Source organism: Tamandua tetradactyla, chromosome 23 (genome assembly GCF_023851605.1).
Source record: "Tamandua tetradactyla isolate mTamTet1 chromosome 23, mTamTet1.pri, whole genome shotgun sequence".
NCBI classification, from domain to species: Eukaryota; Metazoa; Chordata; class Mammalia; order Pilosa; family Myrmecophagidae; genus Tamandua; species Tamandua tetradactyla.
The window spans coordinates 1-18,278 of NC_135349.1; the positions used below are offsets into that span (position 1 = coordinate 1).

General features: G+C 41.1%; 1 long non-coding RNA gene across 6 annotated transcripts; it reads right to left on the minus strand.

The window, feature by feature from the left end:
- Window positions 1-400: 400 nt before the first annotated feature.
- Window positions 401-13,219, minus strand: LOC143666848 (uncharacterized). Of its 6 annotated transcripts, none has more exons than XR_013167750.1 (6): window positions 12,950-13,219; window positions 12,706-12,822; window positions 10,633-10,742; window positions 7,093-9,274; window positions 6,085-6,169; window positions 401-5,698 (listed from the first exon to the last, which is right to left on the minus strand). It is a non-coding gene; the product is annotated as an uncharacterized LOC143666848 (long non-coding RNA). The 6 variants fall into 6 exon arrangements; XR_013167753.1 differs by lacking the exon at window positions 12,950-13,219 and having other exon boundaries at window positions 401-5,115; window positions 5,546-5,698; window positions 12,706-12,937; XR_013167754.1 differs by lacking the exon at window positions 12,950-13,219 and having other exon boundaries at window positions 7,093-8,914; window positions 12,706-12,937.
- Window positions 13,220-18,278: the final 5,059 nt, after the last annotated feature.

Genomic DNA, 18,278 nt, shown 5'->3' on the forward strand with positions numbered 1-18,278 from the left:
GTCTCTCCCTTTCTAGAGAAGAAGAGGGAAGGAGGGAGGGAAAAAAGTCAAAATATAAGAACTCCCTCTTCTCACTACTTAAGCTATTGCCATCAAATATCCTCTCTCCCAAATAAAAAAAAAAAGAAAGTGTAGGAGACCTCACTTCACTGTCCTTAGACTGCTTGGAGTGTCACTATTCATTCAGCATTTAAGATATAAGGAAAAAAAAGAATTAATTTCAGAGGTTATTTTGAGTTGCCCCATATGCAAACCCATCCTCCACTGGTTTCTGATCAATGTTACAGACTTTTCCATCACATGAAATCCTTAAGGGAGTCAGGTTTTTATATTCTCACTCTTACTCAAAATGGTTACTTCTGCAGTAGATTTCGTATATATATATATATATTATATATATATATATATAAATCTTTTGTCGCAGAAGATAAAATTTGGACTTTAGATGGTAAGGTTTAAATTTATTAATAAGCAGCTTGGCCATAATTTTAACAAATCACTCTTTGTTGAAAAGCTATCTTTAAAAGAGGTCAATGAACTAAAATCTGGAAAAAACAAAACAAAACAGAATGAAAGGGTGCTGTTAAGCCTGGATAGTTGCTGCTTTTCATAGCACTCCAATATAGTCGTGCATCTTTAATGAATGTTTGTGAATCCATATTTCCAATTATTCATTAAAATTCATTGTTAGATGCTATGAATATGCTAACACATGAATTTCCATGACTATAAAATGAAAATCAAGACACATGATATTGAATCTTCAGAAACATTTCCACAAAATTATACTAAGGTTCATGATTAAAATACTTTATAAAATTCCATAGCTTTACTGATATTTTGTCATTTGAAATTAATTGCATCTTATTGTATATTACCTGAGAAGAATGCTAAAAATCAATTACTAAACTAAAAAATATTGAACCTGTTGTTTTAATTGCTTCCTTTTTACCCTGTTGCTGAGAGAAGGATCCCTATCCTATATTTGTGGGACTTGCTGAACACATGGCATCTGACACTGGACAAATGAGATAACAAGTTATTACTCACAGATGTTCACAATGTAGAGAAAGAGGACACTACATGCCATGCAGTGCCACCAGCAGGTTGCAGTTGGGAACAAAGTGAACAAGCAGGGACTGTGGGATACAAACATTACAGTAACAAAAGGGGGGGGCTTGTTCTTGTGGGAAGATGCAAGTGGAGTGCTTGAATGAGTCAACTGGCAGGGAAGTAACTGAAGCACGCTACTCAGGTATAAGCAGGAACCGCATCTGGTCCCTTTAATAAGGATGGTTGTTTAGGTAAGGGATGTGATCCATGGGAGAAGGTTAGGGAGGAGAATTTGTGATTAGGTCTTTTGAGGCCTTCTTGATTTCACTAGATGTCAAAGCAGCAATATTATTAGACTTTCTTAAACCTCTCCCACTATCATATACCAGAATCTGTTGCTTCATAACCGACTAACTCAAAACTCTCACTGTGACATAAAACAACAACTATTTTCTTACATGTCATGAATTCCTCTACATTAAGAATAGGGGCTAGGCTCAGCAGGGTCCTTCTGGTGACTGGGCTGGTTCGGAGGGACCGAGGTACCTTTATTCACTGTCTGGTGCCAGCATGGGGAATGGCTGGAATCATCAATATTAAATGCCCAGACATGATTTCACTGACATGATGTAGACTGGCCTCAGAGCAGGTGTCCCAGGATAACCAAGTAGAAACTACTTCTTACCAAGCCTCAGAAGCCAATCAGAGTCCTTCCTCTCCCACCTTTCCCAACCCGTCTTTAATCTCTTCCACTCCTGGGTGAGAGGATACCAGAACCCCTAGAACAATAGCTTATCAACCTGGAAACGTGTGGACTAATTCTAGATGCCCTTTACACATAAGGAAGTTGAGGCCCAGAGAAGAGAAGGGAATTTTCCAGGGTCCTACTTTGACTAGGTAGCAGAGTTCTGGCTAACATACCACAAAAAGTAGTCTTCTCTGGGATCTCAAAGATGTTAACAGTTTGCTTCCCATTTCTGACTGCCTTGAGACTAATGCCACTTGTTTCTGTTTTACAACCATTGCCTCACCACTACAGTTTTATTTTGGCCTGCTGGGTCAAGGGGTGAAACCAATGATGTCAGGTTTCTGCACTCCAAGAGACCTATCTCAGCCCTGACCTAGTGAGACTTCAGAGATGGATGAGGGAATGTGGATGGAGCAAATCAGGATCAGTGAGGCCATCCCCTCCATCCAGCCCTCTTCAACCCCAAAGCAAGTAGCTCCTTTCTGATCCTGAAGCCCAAGTATCCTCTGAGCCCTAATATTGGCTAGCATTATATGGGCAAATTTTGAACATTTCTGATCATGTGGAGCTGGTGAATTTAATTCACTCTGTTGATAACTGATGTTGGGCTGAGGATACACCTGAAATGACATAGGCTGAAAAGGCACAACTTTAAAGCCAGGCCCAAAAGGTAACAGCTCTGTTATGTTCAAGTCTGTTTCCTCTGATAAGAATGCCAAGGAGGAGGAGACCAGGCCCAGAGGGGATCCTAGGATGGTCCCCATCCATCTCATATCATCAGAGGCTACATCTTGAGGGGAAGGGCAAGGGCTGGAGAAGACACAGAGCATTGGCACGATTGTTCTGGGATCTGAACAACTAATGATGTGAGGAATAACCTGCCAAGCAGCATCTCAAATATTTTTAATCCTTAAGCTCTAGGCCTCAAGATTGTTTAGGCTGTGACATGGGTGTACTTCCAGGGCAGTCATTTTGGGGCAACTGTGAGAGTTCCTAACACCATCTGTGTGACTTGGGCAGGGCCAGAAAGGGTATCTGTGAGGGCTGTGTTGATAAAATGGGATAGAAGGAATTATTTGTACTGATATAGCTTGTCACATCGTTTAAGGGAAAGACCATGTCTCAGGCCTAGCATAGATGGGGCATAATGGCACATATAAGGTGCTCCATAAATGATTGTTATGAAGGTCACTCATCATTTCCCTGCATGCACACACAATTGTGGCAAAGGATTCGGGCCGTCCATGAGTCCTCTCCTCCCACACACCTTCTAGCAGCTCTCATCTCACCTGTGGGAGTTTTAGGACATGGAGGGATACTGTATGCCAGTTTGAAAGGATTTATGTACCCTAGAAAAGCCATATTTTGATCCTGATCAATCTTGTGAGAGCAACCATTTCTTCCAGTCCCTATTCAGTACTATAGGTTGGAAACTTGATTACGTTATTTCTACAGAGATGTGACTCACCCACTTGAAATACACTTTTGAAAATTCAAAAAAGTATTAACTTTTGAATAGATGGAGATGTGACCCCACCCATCCCAGGTGGGTCTTGATTACTTTACTGGAATCCTTAAAAAGAGGAAGGATTTTGGAGAAAACTTGAGAATGATGAGAACAGCAGAGAAAAGAGAACTGCTCAACAGCCAGCAACCTTTGGAGATGAAAGAGAACACCCCTGGGGAAGCTTCGTGAAGCAAGAGGCTTGGAGAGGAAGCTAGACAACATCACCATGTTCCCCATGTGCCTTCCCAGTTGAGAGAGAAACCCTGAACATCACTGGCCCTTCTTGAGTGAAGGTAACCTTTAGTTGGTGTCTTAATTTGGACATTTTTATAGACTTGCTTTAATTGGCACATTTTCTTGGCCTTAGAACTGCAAACTCACAATTTATTAAATTCCCCTTTTTAAAAGGGGAATATTGCATTCCAGCAGCTAGCTAACTAGAACAAGCCAGGAGCTCTAAGGAGTACCTGGGCTCAGAGAAATAGCCCCAGAAATCCTATTCCAAGGTTAAATAAAGTACCCTATGATCTCAGAATGGCATGTTGTGTTGTATTTGACTTTCCATGTCTGTCAGCCTAGTAGTGACCTCAACTGTTCCACAGCTACATCCAGTTAAGGGGAACTACACCTCACGCATGCTTGGCAGAGCTCTGTTGAGCACTTGGGAGGGCTCCACATGCCAGCTCCTTTCTGGTTTTGGCTTCTCAGTGTGCTGGCTGAAAGTGAGACTGTGGGCTGGGAAACTCTACCACCACTATGTCGTTCTTTTTTCCAAAATTTGTTCATCCTGAAGGTCCATAAACAATAGTAGGGCTCATACTCCCTTGAATATTCAGGGGAAATGAGAGTGCAGTAGCATTTGCTGCAATTGGAGCAGGGAAGACCAGCAATTCCACTCCCACATATATATATCCTGGAGAAACTGTCACACATTTTGTATAAGTTTGTTTAAATAACGTGTTCTTTTAATGCTGACAGGTCACAAGGAAGGAGCTCAGGCTCCCACCCCCTGCTCACCCTGTAGCCATGACCGAAACTCATGGTCCACTGGTGACCCTTTCCCTTCTCCCTCCTCCTCGCTGCAATGCTGATGCCTCTTGCCAAATTCTTTCAATAGCCAGGGCAAGAAACCACATCAAAGAAGGACTTACAGAACAAACTTCACCAATAAAGAGCCAACAGGTCAGGATAGGCACAAAGAGAAGGAAGCAAAAATACTAGCCAAAGGCAACCAGATGAGTAGCCAAATGCAGAAGTGAGGACCAATAAGGGACAGCGAACTTCAGAGTATAAAAGGAGAAACACATTACACGGCAGGCGGACATTTTCTTCAGGTTCTTGGAGAAAGTGTTCCTTTACCCTTTTCCCCTTTCCACTTCCTTTTCCCCCTCCACCCCTCCTCCTCCTCCCCCTCCCTCCTTTACAATAAACCCCTTTCAACCTCAGTTCGCTGGGTTATGAGTGTTGGACTGAACCAACCCCCAATTTGTTCTAATGAATACAAATCCAATATGGTGAGTGAAGACCTACTTCAGTGGGTCATTTAGATTAGATGGTTTACTTGGAGATGTGACCTACCCACTTGTGGGTGGGACCATTTAAATAGGTTGTTCCCAGAGGGAAGTGATCCCACCAATTCAAGGTGGGTCTTAATATGCTTACTTGAGTTCTTTAAGAATTTTTTGAAAAAGGCTCATAACTGACACAAACCAAGAAATTTGGAAACGTAGAAGAAAATGCTCCAGAGGAAGCTGTTTAAAACCAGAAGCTGGGGGAGGAGGCACAGCAGATGTCACCAGTTGCCTTCCTACATGACAGAGAAATCATGATTACCATCAGCCTTTCTTCAGATTCTCTAGTGTCTTAGTTTGGTCATTTTTATGGTCATAGATCTGTAAACTTATAACTTAGTATATCCCCTTGTATAAGCCAACTCATTACTGGTATATTGCATTTTGAAAGCATTAACAAATTGAAACACCAACTCTTCAGGAACTTTCTCTTTTTGTGGTTCCTTCAAATACTTAAGTTCTATGTCATGGAGAAGATTCTGAGCTAGAACACAGCATGATTGTTGTGTGGATATTCACAGGAATTTCCTAATGCCACTTTTGGGGGAAGCTACAGGCCCATTCAAGGGAGTTAGGGGGAGGCTGTCTGTTAGTGGAAGAAATGGTAGGCATTTGGAGGAGGAACTGCTGAAAAGGGAAGAGGACCTGAGAACTACAGGCACCCACCATCTCCTCTTACAAGATTCCTGCTCCTAAAGTCAAGAACTGTCAGAGAACAGTTATTAAGAAAAGATAGAAGATGTCAAAGTTGAGAATTCGTTCTGGGAGAAAACAGTATTAGAATCATTAACTCCAGGGCTTCAGAGAAGATAAGAGGTCCTGTTGGAGACAAAAAAAAATGATTTACTCTCAATCCATTTTCCCCTTGACTCAAGGTGGAGAAATTACAAAAAGATCACATTGAGAATTCCTTTGTTCTAAGATTCCATAGAGTTAACTGTATTTAAACATTAGAAGAAGATGCAATAAAAATATTGGCCATTTATACAGGCTTTAAAAATGTATAAGCTCTCTTCTGATTTGCAAAGCTCTCCAATTTCCAGAAGAGCAAATGAAGTTCAGAGCATTTAAAGGGTTTACCCAAGGTAGAAGATGATGGTGCAAAATTGCTGGTGACAGAAACAGTCATCCTGTTACCCCCTCCCCTCCAGCCTTGTGCCTCACCACCACCTGCCCCTGTACTCTTCTTGAGGAGAGATCCTTACCTGATGAAGCTGAAGCTGAAGCAATGGCCACAAGGACAGGAAATGAGAGAAATGGGCTGTTGAGCAAGCATTTGGGAGGATCCTCCTGTCAAGGAATGTGAGAGGTTCCAAATCCAGTACAACACTTTCCATGTAGCACCTACTATGTCCCAGTGGGTGCCATAAGGAAACAAAGCCAGGGGCAGAGGCAGGGCAGGTTTATGAGTAATTATTACCACTTCAAATAGCAATGAGATGTTCATATTCAGGGAATGGGGTTCTTTCAGAGGTGAGATTCTAGGGATGGAAAGGAGTTATAGGTGAGGAAATGCTTCACAGAAGAACACACAGTTTTGAAGGATGAATAGGGCTCTTCCCAGGGAAGAAAGTATTGGGAGAGGATACCAGACATGGAAAATAACTTGTCCAAAGCACAAAGGCTGGAAATATCATGGTGTGTTCCTGGCAATTACAAGTATTTCAGTTTTGCTGGTCAGAAGACGAGAGAAGAGGAGGCACATAAGCCTGACTATCAGGCAGCTGAATCTTGGAGGATCTGAGGTACTGTGTGAATGGCTGGGACTTTGGGAATGCCTAAAGGCCAGCTCCTCATGGAAGTGATATCTCTCTGTCTCCAGAGGAAAGAGGAGATGGGCAAGGAATCCTCTAGGAAGCACTAATCTTGGCCAGATATGCTGAATCCTAAAGTGGGTAGCAACTGTGGGGTCAAGGTAGGAGTGGACCAGGAGACTTGGAGATGAAACAGGATAATATTGCATCCCACATCTGGCAAGACAGAGAGCTCATGGCTTGGCTGAGCACTGAAGGAGGTGGAATAAAAGAAAGTGATCTCCCTCTATGGTGACTGCTGGTCCATAAGCAAGAAGAGGAATTCACATGAAAGAAAGAAGGAACATGTTAGATATATAACAGCAGGTTGTAGACTGCTAATGGGTAAAATACTGGGATATGACAGCCACAGGGAACTGGGGGCTTTGGTGCTTGGAGATGTCAGAGAGAAGAGACTACCTGACCATTTCTTGACTCCTTTGCCTGCTCAAGCACCCCTTATATCGACATCTCCTCCATTCCCAGTAGATCCCCTTGTGGCTGCAAGCTGTTACTGCAAATTGGCACTTGAAAGACTGGAACCAAGTCTGAGGCTGTCACAGTTACCCTTTCCCTTTGTCACAATGCAATTAACCTACTGCTGATTCATTGGCAGCTAACCCAGTCCCTTGGGGGCAGCAGCCCCTAAAGCTGTGGTCCTCCAGAGGTGTGAACAATTGATATTCTCACTTTCATTTTAGCAATTCTGATAGTTCTTTATAAAAAATGTTAAAATATGCTTTAAAAATGTAATATGGTGACCCACAGAAGTCGTCAGCCTTGCTGCAATGTCCTAAAGGGGAAATATCAAAAGTGTGCTACAAAATCAGCTTTGAAAGTTCACAATACTCTAAAATCTCATTCACATATGTTTAAGGATTTGTCTCTACTATTTGAGGTTTGGGAGCTTATTTTCTTAAACCTATCCTATTATCAAATTCCAGAAATTTTTGCTTCATAAGCAATTAACTCAATATTGTTTTGCTTGAAACAATCATTTTCTTATATCTCATCAATTCCTCTGTACTAGGAATTGGGGCTGGGCTCAGTAGGGTCCTTCCGATGCCTCATAGCCTCAGCAGAGGCACAGATGTTGATCAATCATGCCAAGCTGGAGCATGGGCTTGTTTGGAGGGACCAAGGTAGCTTGATTCATCCACCTTGTGGCAGCCTGGGAAATGGCTGGAATTGTCAATATTAGGTGCCTAAATGTGGTTTCTCTGACATGATGGTGTAAGACTAGACCTGCCTTAGAGTAAGTGTCCCAGGATAACCGAGTAGAAGCTACATCTTACCAAGGCTCAGAAACCACACAGAACAACTTCTATTACATTTTATTGGTTACAAACAAGTCATATGGCCAGCCCTGATTTAAAGGGAGAGAAATTAGACTCCACCTTTTCATAGAGAAATGATAAGTCTACATTGTAGCAGCTTTCATTGGGCTAATTGTGGTGGCCACCACAATGTATCTTTTGCACTTTCCCTCCTCCTTACCTCCCTCTCTTTACACTCCTCTTTTCTGCCCTTCTTCACTTCATTTCCTTCTTCCCTTCTTCCCTCCTCTTTTGGCAAACTAAACTCACAAGGACTCTCCCTAGGCATTACTTAGTCCCTTTCTCCCCCACCCTTCCCCACACATCTTCAATCTCTTCAACTCCTGAGTGAGAGGTAGCTTGAGGGACCCCTAGAAACAGCATATCAGCCTGGAAGGCTTTGCTGATTCTAGATGCCTTTTACACATGAAGGGGTTGAGGCCCAGAGAAGACCAGAGCATTTCCCAGGGTCCTATTCAAACAAATAGCAGAGTTCTGGCTAGTACACCACGATATAGTGGAGTCTTAAAGGTTCAACAGGTTGCTTTCCATTTTTGACTGACTGAGACTAATGCCACTTGTCTCTGTTTAACATTCATTGCCTCACCATTACGATTTTCTTGAGTGCTTGGTCAAGCAGTCTTCTGTACCTAGAGGAACCATTCTCAGCCCTAGCCTGGCTCCCAGACATCAGTGATGGATGAGGGACCCTTTAGGGCAAAAGCCATGCTTTATTGGGTTCTAGGTCCCCAGGCTTAACATATACATGGGGCATAATGGCGCACAAAGGAGCTTCAAAAATGTTTGTTATATAGGTCTCTGCTCGTCACTAGTCATTCTTCTGCGTCCAGGCCCAATTCTTGCCAAGAACTTTGGCCATCCACGAGTTCCTTCCTCCCACACTTCTGACCTCACTGGTGGGAGGTCTAGGGCATGGAGAGATAATGCTAATGATTTTCAGTCCCTCTTTGCCCACAGACACCAGATGAGCCAAGCTACCCCAGGGCCTCGCTCATATGGAGGCCCCTGGGCTCTTGTTCCTGCTGGTGTCCTTTCCACTGGCCCACGCATTTCTTTCTGACAAACAAATAAATGGGCAATTCCTTTCTCTTCACACTCCCCTTCTGAGGAAAAAAGGAAAATAAGGAAAGGAAGAAAAATCATTAAACCAAGAGAAAGAACATAAACTGAGGGTGTAATTTCACAGCTTCTCTGTGGCCAGAACACATGATAGTCCCTTATCCATGTGGCCTGCTGCTGTGGCTGCTGAAACTTGAGCTGGAACTCTAGGAATAGGAATTGAAAGCATGATAGAAGGTAGGAACAGAGGTGGCCACCTGGAAAATTTCAGCCTGGATTCAACCTAGCCACAGAGAAGAGAGTCTGAAGGGGTTGTCCTGGCGTCTCCAAAACACATACACACATAGAGAGGCTTCTATGAATTACAACACTAGTCTTGTTGATTTGTCAGAGGACATGAGGGCAAGGACACATACAGACATTTGCACACCAGTGTTTATAGCAGCATTATTTACAATTGTCTAGAGATGGAAACACAGCCATAATGTCCATTAACTGGCAAGTGGCTAAACAAACTGTGGTATATACATACAATGGGATATTATGCAGCTGTAAAACAGAACAAAGTTATGAAGTATGTAACAACATGGATGGACATTAAGAATATTATGCTGAGTGAGATTAGCCAGAAACAAAAAGACAAATATTATATGGTCTCACTGATATGAACTGACACTACTGAATAAACTTGAAGAATTTTGTTGGTAACAGAGAGACCATCAGGAGATAGAAATAGGGTAAGACATTGGGTAATTGGAGCTGAAGGGACACAGATTGTGCAACAGGGCTGAATGTAAAGACTCAGAAATGGACAGTACAATACTACCTAAGTGTAATATAATTATGTTAAAACACTGAATGAAGCTGAATGTGGGAATAATAGAGGGAGGAGAGCTGGGGGCACAAATGAAATGAGAAAGAAAGATAGTCAATAAAGACTAAGGTGGTATAATCTAGGAATGTCTAGACTGTATAATAATAGTGACTACATGTACAAATTTTTAAAATGTTTCTGCATGAGGAAGGACAAAGGAATGTCAGTACTGCAGGGTGCTGTAAATACATGGTAATTAATATTTTAAAATTTCAAATTATGTGTGAGACTAAAGCAAAAATGTTTATTTGGTACAAAATTTATACTTTGACTATTACATTTCCTAATACAACTTATGTAGACAGCTTAACTGAACACCATAAGTACAAGGAACCTTGAGAAGGACAGGAGATTTTGTTGGTTTCTCCAGAGTGGTGCCCCAATAATTCCCAGAATCATTTGAACAGTGAATAAAAAATTATTTGGAAAGTCCACTTCAGGGAATGGTGAGAACGGGGAAAATTCATCTTCCCCAAGTTGAATTTTTGATATTCTCACAAGAAATCTGGACAACCAAAGCTATAGGCTGAGCCATGAGTTTGGGGGGTTGTTCATATGAAACTTACCCCCACAAAGGATTGGAAAGCCTACTTAAAATTAGGCCTAAGAGTCACCTCCAAAAAAACTTCTTTTGCTGCTCAGATGTGGCCCCCCTCTCTCTAAGCCCAACATAACAAGTAAAATCATTACCTTTCCTATTTCATAGACATGACATCCAGCAGTGAAAGTCTCCCTGGGAAAATGGGACTTGACTCCATGAGATGAGTCTAGCCTTGACAGCACGGGATCCACAATGACTTCTGGATCAAAAGGGGAAAAAGAAATGAATAAAATAAGGTATCAGTGGCTAAGGGAGTTCAAGTAGACTCAAAAGGCCTCTCTGTGGGGTACTCTGACACAAGCTTCAGCTAGATACTGCTAATTACCATGGTCTGCCAACTCCAACCAACACCATTGCTGCCAACCCACAACACCCACGGCCTTATGAGAGATTCTACATAAGCTTCACACACTAAGATTACGTCTAGAAACCTACAAACTCCAGATGGTTCCTAGGCCAAGTAAGTCCTGAAATGCAGAGGGACCAGCTTCTCCAAGAACATCAACTATTTCCATCCCCCTATCTTATACTGCCGATACCCCTTCACAACATGAAAAAGTTAGAATGGGCAGAGTCCAAATGTCCTTAAAGATTGGGAGACGTGTCAAAGGAGAAGGAGGTGTTATAACAGAGAATTTAGAATGTAACAAATGAGCATGACTGCTAAATCACTATACTGGCATTTCTACTATGGCGCTAGGGTCTTGGAGCAGTTAGAAAACCCAAAATTGTGAAACTGTAACCCATATCAAACCCTCGTCTGATAACTACTTCTTACAGTGTACTTCAAAATATATTCCTCATTGTATGAATGTTATATTCACAGTAAAAAATATTATAAAAAATAAAAAGAAGGCAAAGGGGCCCAAGATAGGTGAGGCCAGCACCCCCTCCTCTTTAACAGGTGCTTGGAGGAACTCAGAAGACCCTGCCAGACAGATGGGGCCCAAGCCCCCATGGAGAAACATCTAAAACCAACCGCTACAGGGGGCTTTTGCATACCATGGCACCAACCTCCTCAACAGGCAAAAATCACAGTAGTAACTTCTTAACCCAACATAATGCAATTTCATATTTTCAGCCACTCATTGTACATTTTTTTAAATTTACCAAATAAAGAATTAACGTACCAAAAAAGAAGACACTACAATACACCAATAAATAAACCAGCTGCTGATAATTATACACCACCCATGAAAGAGTTGACAAACTACATATACACCCGCATGCGATGGAAATTACCAACAAACGCCACAAAACTAACACAATCAATAAAAACAATAATCACACTCACAAAACGACACGAAGAAACGCAAATAAGACACAGAAACTACACTACAACAACTGTTAAACCTATTTTTTTTTTTTTTTTTAAAGGAAAGACAGAGAGAAGGAAGGAAGGATAGAAGGAAGGAAGAGAGGAAGAAAGGGAAACATCTTTTAAACATTTTCTTGTTTTATTGTATTTTGTTTCTCCGTTTTCGTTACATGGGCTGGGGCCGGGAATCGAACCGAGGTCCTCCGGCATAGCAGGCAAGCACTTTGCCCGCTGAGCCACCGCGGCCCGCCTGTTAAACCTATTTTAACATCAGTTCTGCCATAACAGAGCCTCCAAAAATTCCGTACAAGAATGTTTGTATGTTAAGAATTACAATCATTGCACATTTTAAGAGAAAAGCCTTGATCAAACATCCAGTTGGACAGGTTTGGCCTTTGGGCTGGCGGTAGTCACCAGACTGCGCTTCCAAAGGAAACTGAAGTCGGCGGGTTAAGCCAAAAACGCTCCCACGGAAGGCTTTCAGGCCCTGCCTGCGGGGTCAGGGCCCTGAGAACAAGGACCCTAACCCTGCGGCCCCGCCAGCAGGCCCCTTCCCAGGCCGGAACCCCGCTCCCCGCTCCCTGACCCGGCTCTGCCACCCCTCTCCTGCGCCCAGCCGCCCCACTCCCCTGCCCATCTTCGCACTTCCGCGCCCGGCGCCCCGCTCCCGCACCCGGCGCCCCACTCCCAGGCCCGGAGCCTCACCACCCGCGCGCGTTACTCCCCGTGCTCCGCACCCCACCGCCTGCCCAGCACTACGCCCCGCCGGGTGCTCTTCCACCCCAACTCGCGCCCGCTACCCCTGTCCCCGGTACTCTGCCACCACGCGCCCGCCCCAGCTCACCTTGCCGAGCTGCAAGTGCTCCCCTGCAGCATCTCGGCGATCTCTGGCTCGCGGCTGCAGGGCGGCGGTGGCTGCGCGGCCGAGGACGATCCGGTGTTCAGGCCGTCCAGCCCTTTCCTGACGTGGAATTTCCCCCACGGTCTCTGTGAAGCCCCCTCCCGAGGGTTCCAACGGCCCCAGGGCGCGCGTGGGACCCGCACAGGAAACACTGCGACTGCAGGCCCGCGCCCGGCTGCCCGCTCACCTGGCCGCGGGCGGACCCCGCACCGCCCCCACCGCTCTCGCTCCGGCTCCGGCTCCCGTCCAGCCTCCGCTCTTGGTCGCGGCCGCCCGGCCCCACGCAAATGCCCGGGACCGGCCTGCCGCTCACTGGACGGCCGCGGCTCCCTGAGGGTCTGCAACCAGCTCCAACGCCCGTCAAGCCACCACAGACACCAACGGCCGTTACCGCACACGGCGCCACGGGGCGGCAAACAGGTCTCAACTGAGCAGGCGGGTGTGCGCAGGCGCAGCACGACCCACCAGGCCTCTGGGCGTGCGCAGGACCCGCTGAGCTGGCAGTCAGGTGTGCGCGAGCGCACCAAGAGGACCCCGGGCGGCGAACTTGGACGTGCGCATGCAGGTCAAACGGCCAGCTGCTGATACAAACAATAAACTATATGCTAAATAAAAAAATAAATGACATATTATCATAAAATACACAAATGAAAGGGCCAGTATTATCCATTATAAGCATGTGATGATATATCAACAGATTTAATAAACATGAAAATTTTTTTAAATGTTTAAAATGTCTCCAACATGTTTTAGGCTTTTCTAGGTGAGCAGGTTGCCATTGAATTCTTTACTATAAACCCAGTGCTATTTCTTGCTGCTAGTTGCATGGAACTCTACAACTTTTCTTCAGATGCTCAGCCATTGCGCTATGAATCTTATTTTCTGGAGAACTAATGTTGTGTTTCCATATCAGAATATTCTTACATATGCTCTACTCACTGTGACATTAAGGATGCAATTACTTTAACTGGGGAAAATAGTTTTCAAGAAGTAGAGCAGTGAGGCAAGATCTTTTTTCAGAACTATTAATATAAGATAATTCTCCATTTATTGACATAAGCTTAGTAACACCTTGAAAACCTCAATGTGTCATTGTTCAAATGAATTCAAATATTTCTTTCAAAATAAAGGGGAGAACAAGGTTAATGATAGAAGCATTTCATTTTTAAATTATCAAAATTCTGCTTTGCTGATTTAAAATAGAGAGGGCTATTGAAAAGTAATTCATAAGAGCTCTTCCAATTTATACAGGGCCTAGATTTTATCAATATATATTCTTATGCTTAAAAGTCATTGTTAATTCCATAATTTTTAAGAGAAGATTAGTGATGTAAAATATTTACATTTATTATTGATATGTACCATAGCTCAACTTTTTAAATGATATTTGCAAATATGACCTAAAACTCTATCAATGGGAAAAATATTTTTTCTTATTTGGGAAAGGTTTCTTGGGCATTGTAGGAAGATTAGCTTTCCTTCCCCTTCCCACATTATTAAAAATCAAATAGGAGCAACGACTCATGATTGTGATAACAACTAACCAAAAAATTAAACCAACACCCCACACATTTCCTACTATTATGCAGGGAGAAAAAGTGTGGTCTTCAAGGTAATATTCAACAGTTCAGAATATTATTAAAAATGTGTCCCTTCAGTTTAAATACAAAATTCCATGTCATTGGTAGTGCGATAAAACATTGGTAGTGCGATAAAACAAAGAAATTACTAGATATCTCCTCTTTAAATCTTTATTTATTCATATTTCTATATTTTGTGCGATAAAACAAAAACTGTATTTTGTTTTCTGCTAGTTGAGTGACATGATCTCGTAACTATCTACACTTTCTATTTACCTTCAGTTTTCTTAACAATCATTAGCATGGGTAATTTTTAAAATCATAAAATAATAATGTTTTACTTTTACATGGAACACTACAATTTGTGATGATTTATTTGTAAAAATTCATAAAAAGGAATTGCTATTTAAGTATTAATTTTCATTAAAACTTAGATCATGTATATTCTTGGCAATAGAAATACAGTTAGGTTTGCTAGCCCAGGCAGGTAAACAAGGTAATTTCTAAAGGTGATTTTGGAAACTCAGAATATTAGAGCTAGTTGGGGCATTAGTGGGCTCAGTGTTTGAGTTTACTATTAATATATTACATTAATAAGGGGAATTGTATAAGAATTTGTGACCAGACAACTAAATGTACTAAACCTGTGAATTTATCTTAGTTTCTGCCATTTTCTACTAGGAACAGACTTTTGTCCATGACAGTTTTAATTGTCCTGATGTCATACTAATATTTTTGGATCCCCCCAAAGAAATTACTAGATATCTCCTCTTTAAATCTTATTATTCATATTTCTATATATGTACATGAATATGTGTATGTACATATTTATATATATGAATGTTTATTAATATATAATAAAATTCATATACCTACTCATGTCTGTCTGTTCATACTATAAATCTTGAATACAACAGCAAGATGCTAGAAAAGTTACCACATAAGTAATATCTATGATTTGCCAATGTATTTCTCATATCATTTGCTTTCAGTAAAAGAAAATAAAACTACAATTTATAAAGTTCTATCATTAGATTATCATTAGTGTTACAGCAGCAACATATGGTTAGGACTTGCTATGATCAGGTTGCTCTGTATAGTTCAGTAGCAACCCTCTCCTAATGTTTGGTATTCCATTGTGAAAAGAATAGAGATGAGGCAGTCTTAGGAATAATTGCACAATTAAAAGACAGACTCAGGTTGGTTTTGTACTAGTAACAAGCCAAAGTCCATTTATATAAGTTAGACTTTTAATGGATTTTATATTAAATTTACAGAAAAAGGCTGGAATTATTTCAGATTTGGAGGTTTCAAAGTACTTTCAGGACAACAATGCCCTACAATAGCAGTTAAATATGTCATCATTATCAAGTTCTATTTTCAATAATCTTCATTTCCCAATTTTTCTATTTATAAGAATAGAAAAAGAGGACATATATTAGCATATTTGGGGGGTTAAAATATGTAATTTTTTGTTTGATGTTTATGTTTTGAAACAAATGGGTATTAACATTACATTAAGAAAAGTCTTAAGCAAAAACCTTCTGTAAGATTCACTGCATCCTTACACTGAAGGCCTTATTTAGCAATGGAAAAATGTCTTGATACCTGGAGACTTTCAAATCCTATGCAAAATGAAGATCATTTTAAATAAGTTGTTTTAATTTAGGATAGCTTTAGTTTTACAGAAAAGTTGTGAAGATAGTACAGAGAATCCTCAATTTACCCACACCCCATTTCCCATATTGTTAAAATCTTACATTAGTATGGTAACATATGGACTTGTGTTTTCTTTCTAAGAATGTTTAAATTTATTGATTCAATAACAAAATAGTGAAGATTCTTCTTTCCAATTGGATGACTTTTGTTTATATTTCTTGCCTTATTGCTCCAGCTAAAATCTCTAGACAATGCTGAATACCAGTGTTGACAATGGACATCTGTGTCTTGCTCCTGATCTCAGTGAGAAAGCTTTCAGTCTTTCACCATTAAGTAGTATGTTACCTGGATTTTTCATACATTCCTTTTTCATGTTGTGCAGTTTCCTTATATTCCTATTTTGAAGTGATTTCCTCAAGAAAGGATGCTGAATTTTGTCATACCTTTTTGCATCAATGGATATGAACATGTTTTTTTCAACTTTGTTTTAATAATATGGTATATTAGATGAATTTATTTTTGTTTTCGCATTCTGCAAAACTAGAATAAAATTCATTTGGTCATGGTGAATAATTCTTTTAATATGCTGCTGGGGTCAATTTCCAACTGTTTTGTTGAAGATTTTTGCATCTATCTTCATTAAAGATATTGATCTGTAATTTTCCTTTCTTGTAATTTCTTGTCTGTCTTTGGTATTAGGGTAATGTTAGCTTCATCAAATGAGTTAGGCAAGTTTCCCTCCTCTTCAATTGTTGTAAAGAGTTTGGGCAGGAAATGTGTTAATTCTTACTTGAATGCTTTGCAGCATTCACATGTGAGGCCAACTGGTCCAGGGATTTACTCTCTTAGGGTTTTTTTTTTCCAGCTTTTATTTTATTTTTAAATATGTTTGAGTGTTAAATATAACATATATACAAAGAAAAGAAAGAAAAAGGAATGATTTTCAAGTACACTTCCACAAGTAGTTACAGAACACATTTCAGAGTTTTTAATTTCAGAATTTTTCTTCTAGCTGCTTCAAAACACTGTAGGCTAGAAAAAATATATAAATATTTTTCACATGAAAAATAGCATGTATTCAAAAAAGCAATACATTTGAAAGCACAACACAACAAGTAGTTGTAGAACAGATTTCAGAGTTCAGTATGGGTTACAATTCCACAATTTTAGGTTTTTATTTCTAGCTGCTCTAAGATACTGAAGACTAAAAGAAATATCAATATCATGATTCAGTAATCATACTCATTTGTTAAATTCTACCTTCTGTGCATAATGCTATCATTAACTTTGATCTTTCTCCTACACTTTAGGGGTATTTTTCATCTTGGAAGGGGCTGTCAATAGTATGGGATGGAAATAGTTGAAGTTCTGAAGAGGTTGGTTCCTCTGCAATTCAGGGCCTGTCTGGTCCAGGGGCCCATATGGAGGTTGTAGATTTCTGGAAAGTTGCCCTACTGCATGGAACCTTTGCAGAATCTTATATAATACCCTAGGTGTTCTTTAGGATTGGCAGAATGGTTTTGGTTGCAATTAGGCAAATTATGGTATGCAGCAAAGTCTAAATAAAGCTTGCATAAGAGTGGACTCTGGACCCTATTTGAACTTTCTCAGTCACTGATGCCTTATTTTATACACTTCTTTCTCCACTTTTGGTTAGGATGGAGTTGATTCCATGGTACCAGGGCCAGACTCATCCTGGAGCATCATTTCCCATGCTGCCAGGAAGATTTTCACCCTTAGATGCCATGTCCCACATGGGAGGGAAGGCATTGATTTCACTTGCAGAATTGAGCTTACAGAAAGAGAGGCCACATTTAAGCAACGAAAGAGGTCATGAAGAAGTAACTTTTAGGCATGGCTATAGGTAGGATAATCTTCTCTGCTTCATAACATAGGCATCACAAAGCAAGCCTCAAGATCAAGGGCTTGGCCTGTTGATTGGGTGTCCCTAGTGTTCGACAGAGTATCAGGGGTTTCTCTGGTAGTAAAGTTTAATAGATTCATATTTTTCCTCCATCCCTCAAGGGAATTATCCAATACTCTCTGATTATATGCTTAATATTTTCTGAGATATATTCAGTCATCACATTAAGCTATACAGGAATAAAGGCCTTCATTTTTATTCTGGGCTCACCATGTTTGGATTGTTTAAATGATCTATCCAGACAGCTTGAGTTAGATTTGTGCTACAGAAAATTTAGATTTTAGACAAAACACCTTTCTTCCTTTGGTCTCAAAGAGTAGATGAGTTCTAAATTATAGACAATGCCTTCCTTA